Here is a 5,255-nt window from a genome sequence, read left to right on the forward strand (position 1 = left end):
TCACCTTCTTCATAGTGAAGCGCGAATGAACATCTTAGATAGGAACAAGCATGTTTGAATGGAAAACAGAAATAATTGCATTAATTTATCGAGACGCTGCAGAGCTCCTCACCCCCAACAATGGAGTTTAGAGACTCATGCCATCAAAAAGTACAAAGTTCAGATCTAAAATGTCATGAGATACAAAATAAGTCTCTAAAAGTTGTTTAAATACTAAACTAGAAATCCACTTCTGGGGCCCACTTGGTGTGTGCTGGGGCTGAGATTTAAGCTTCTCACGTGCTTGGGCTGTTTCTGAAGTTGAACGCCAGGTTGTAACCTGTTTCTGGCGTTGAACTCTAACTTGCAACCTGTTTTTGGCGCTGAACGCCAGACTGCAACATGGAACTGGCGTTGAACGCCAATTTACGTCGTCTATCTTCGCGCAAAGTATGAACTATTATATATTGCCGGAAAGCCCTGGATGTCTACTTTCCAACCCAATTAAGAGCGCGCCAATTGGACTTCTGTAGCTCCAAAAAATCCATTCCGAGTGCTTGGAGGTCAGAATCCAACAACATCAGCAGTCCTTTTTAGCCTAAATCAGATTTTTGCTCAGCTCTCTCAATTTCAGCTAGAAAATACCTGAAATCATAGAAAAACACAAAAACTCATAGTAAAGTCCAAAAATATGAATTTTGCTTAAAAACTAATAAAAATATACTGAAAACTAACTACAACACTCTAAAATCTACATGAAATTACCCCCAAAAAGCGTATAAAATATCCGCTCATCACAACACCAAACTTAAACTGTTGCTTGTCCCCAAGCAAATAGATAAATAAAATAGGATAAAAAGAAATTAAGAAGCAATAATATCTCAGAGTTTTAAGTGCAGCTCAGATTTTAATTAGATGAGCGGGACTAGTAGCTTTTTGCTTCTGAACAGTTTTGGCATCTCACTTTATCCTTTGAAATTCAGAATGATTGGCCTCCATGGGAACTCAGAATTCAGATAGTATTATTGATTCTCCTAGTTTAGTATGTTGATTCTTGAACACAGCTATTTTATGAGTCTTGGCCGTGGCCCTAAGCACTTTGTTTTCCAGTATTACCACCGGATACATAAATGCCACAGACACATAATTGGGTAAACCTTTTCAGATTGTGACTTAGCTTTGCTAGAGTCCCCAATTAGAGGTGTCCAGAGTTCTTAAGCACACTCTTTTACTTTGGATCACGACTTTAACCACTCAGTCTCAAGCTTTTCACTTGGACATGCATGCCACAAGCACATGGTTAGGGACAGCTTGATTTAGCCGCTCAAACCTAGATGTATTTCCTTAGGCCCTCCTATCCATTGATGCTCAAAGCCTTGGATCCTTTTCACCGTTGCCTTTTGGTTTAAAGGGCTACTGGATTTTTCTACCTCTTTTGCTTTGTTTTTTCACTGCTTTTTCTTGCTTCAAGAATCAATTTTATGATTTTTCAGATCAGCAATAATATTTCTCTTGTTCATCATTCTTTCAGGAGCCAACAATTTTAACATTCATGAAATTCAGTATAAAAAATATGCACTGTTTAAGCATTCATTCAGAAGACAAAAAGTATTGCCACCACATATAAATAATTAGAATTTTCCTTATTAAGAACTCGAAAAAAAATAAATTTCCTCTTTATTCTAAAAAATCTACTATTTTATTCATGTTTGATGATGATGAGAAAAATAAATTATAGCTTAATTGGAAATAAAATCAAAATAGATATACTAAGTATCTGGATCCTCCGCTTCTGTCACCAACCAAACAACTCATCGAGGTGGGTTGCAACCTGCATCTAAAAACAACAACAGAAATATGGTATGAGAACCGGAGGTTCTTAGTATGGTAAGAGTGCCCAGTGATGTAGGATATAAGACCCCGGGACGCCAAAGGCAATCCTAGATTCCATATCTATCACAACAATTCCAGCTTAAAGCATTCTAATCCAAATAAGCATAATAGGTAAAACCTTAACAAAACTTAAGCCATAGCACCATAAAAGGGTAATCTATTTTAGGGGATTTCTACTCTAATCAAACACCGCTGTCCCACAGCCTTCACCAACTGATCCACCATGCGATCCCATCGCCACCGCCTTTCAAACCTCCTCATTCCCAATAAAAACACAAGTATATACAATACAAGTAAAACACAAGTAGAAGCATATATAGCAAATAATACAAATAGCAATTAAACATGTTATACAGATAGGAAAAACAATATCAAGTCGGCAAAGCATACAAACAGGTAGAAAATGCATATGATGAATGCCTGCTCTACTGGCTGTGATATCATATTGTCGGTTCAACTGCCAACCCGACACATCTCCATGGAGATGTCGCCCTTCGAATTTCTCATATGATAACCCCCGAGATATAGTGCTCGGATCACTGTCCAGGTACCGGCGCCTGCACGCTCTATAGATCTGAAGGGATGCGAGCGGGATACTCTTGCCTCAGACCTCACATCTCAACGTAAGCGGGATTAACCACCGTCCTTACGCCGCCGCCGCTACCTCGACAGGCGGGATTAATCACCGTCCCTGCCGGGCGCATAGCGTCTCACAATCTCAGTAAAAACATTATTTCAGTGATTTTCAAAAAGCATTTTCAGTATACCGAGACACATCATCTCAATCTGAGTCCCTGACTCATCTCAACCACTGTCCATCCACAATTTAGTTTCCGGACATCAACAATTCATAATTTCTCATCTCATACATCAATCACCCTTCATATAACATCAAACCATCCTCAGCCCACCAGAAACCTAGGCCTCCGTTTTCTAAGTTTTCCAAATACTATCATTTAAAACCTCTAAAGTCTTTTCCAATACTTTAAATGTCTAAAACTAGGCCCAAGAGTCCTAAAATGGTGTTAGAGAAGCTTACAACCTTTTTGGGAAGGTAGAATAGTTTAAAACAAAGTAAAATTTGAGAAACAGGCCGTGTACAGCCGCACAGGGCTGTGCGCGCGCACGCTCTTGAGAGTTTTACAATGTGTGCATACGCACAGGGGTGTGCATATGCACAGGTGTCAAATCTTTACAAAATTTGTTCACTCGCACAACCTGTGCCAGTGCCCCCAACAGACTGGCCTTCCCAACATGTGCGTCCGCACAAGTCTGTGCGTCTGCACAGGTTGAAATTCTTCCTCTAATGTGCGCACGCACCAGCTGTGCTAGTGCTGCAACCAGTAGCACATCCCTGCCTGTGCATGCGCACAGATGTGTGCGTCCGCACAGATCAAAATTTTCACAGGGTTGTGCGCGTGCACAAGGCTATGCGTGCACACACATCAAAAGTCATAAAATTCTGCAACTTTCACAACCCTAACCAACCAAAACCACATTAATTCTTTCACATATCAGAATTTACCATTTGCCACACTCAAATTTACCATTCCACCATATATAATCATCAATTCTCACTATCAAATACATAATAATACCCTTACTAACCATCATCATTATTAATTTCAACATCACACTATCAACTTCAATATTTATCATCCATTATCAACCACATCAACAACCCTCATCAACAACAATAAATCACACATTTCCCATCCACCTTTATAATCATTAAATTCCAATAACATCATTACTTATCATTAATCATTAAATACCAACAATATTCAATTCTATCTTAGGGTCAACTAGACTAGGTGTCCATGAATATTATATACTACATAGAAAAAACCGAAACCATACCTTGGTCGATTCCCAATACGCACCAAAACCCCAAATTGAGCCTAAGACATGCTTTCAAGCACAATCTATGCCACCAAGAATCTCCAACAAGCATCAACAAGCTCCAATCATCACCATAAATAAGCTATATGTACATAAACCATCATAAATCAATCTAGGGCTCATTACAATTGAAATTTCACAAGAGTTTCAATGCCTCTTACCTTGCTCAATAGTTTTGGAAGCTAAAACCAACATCAATTAAAGGCTAGAGTGTATCTAAACACCCAAAAATCACAAAACCTTACTTAATTAGCCAAAACCATAAAAGCTCAAAACTTTGAAGAAAAGAACTGGGAAGATTTGGTGATTACCTCAAGAGTTTCTTGGATGGGTTTTGTAGAGATATTCACAAGGAACGCATAGCCGCAAACGGTGCGGCGATCGGAGCTCTATAGCTCAAGATATGAGCTTGGGAAGAAGATGATGAATAGAAACAATGGTGGAAAGCTCTCACCTTTCTCCTCACTTCAGCTGCTGTTGTGTTTATGTTATGAGGGTGAATGTGGCTGAAATAGGTTCATTTAAGTGTATTTATATGTTGGGCTTGGGCCCAACTTGGGCTTGGGCCCAACTTGGGCTTGGTCCAACCCGTTAGCGTTTTTAGCCCGTTTGACCCAACTTTGGGCCAAACCTTTAACACTAACGCCCGATTTTCTATTTCTAATGTTTATCTAAGGTTTTTTGACTATTTTCACTTTTTCTCGTGTGGTACCGGCCAGACTTGAACCAGTTCAACTGCCGGTTCGCGATTTTTCACTATTTTTCGTAGAAAACACTTTTTCTGACTCAGAAAAACCTACTGACTCCAAAAATCATATTTAAATTCCCAAATTCTCATCCTAACTTTCCGAAATTTAATTTGGGCATTTAGATGATTTTATCCGTGAAAAATCTGGTTCTTACATCCTCCCCTCCTTAAAAAGATTTTCGCCCTCGAAAATCCGAATCACGCGATGTAACTCCACGAAGAATCCTACTTTCAACATTGCCAACCCAACAAGTTGCCAAAGCATCTCGCTCACCATCATCCTACTGTGTCGATCTTCTCTTTCGCCAACTCCTCCATAGAATAGTTCACTCGAATAGGCAGAAAATGAGCGAATCTGGTTAAGCAAACCACGATCACCCAAACCGCATCAAATCCCGACCTAATCCTCGGCAATCCGGTCGCAAAATCCATCGCGATTCCTTCCCACTTCCACTGGGGAATCTCAAGAGGCTATAGTATTCCTGACAACTTATGATGCTCTATCTTCGCCTTCTGACACGTCAAACACTTGGATACCATTGCAGCTACATCACCTTTCATCTCAGACCACCAGAACATCTTCTTTAAGGCATACTACATTTTCGCACCTCTGTGATGAATAGAAAATCTACTGTAGTGAGCTGCCGACAACAAATCTTGCCTCAACCTCCCGCCATCCGGTATGCCAATTCTCCCCTTATCTCTCCACAATCTTTCACCATCCTTAGTGAAA

Source organism: Arachis hypogaea, chromosome 3 (genome assembly GCF_003086295.3).
Source record: "Arachis hypogaea cultivar Tifrunner chromosome 3, arahy.Tifrunner.gnm2.J5K5, whole genome shotgun sequence".
In the NCBI taxonomy this organism is placed as follows: domain Eukaryota; kingdom Viridiplantae; phylum Streptophyta; class Magnoliopsida; order Fabales; family Fabaceae; genus Arachis; species Arachis hypogaea.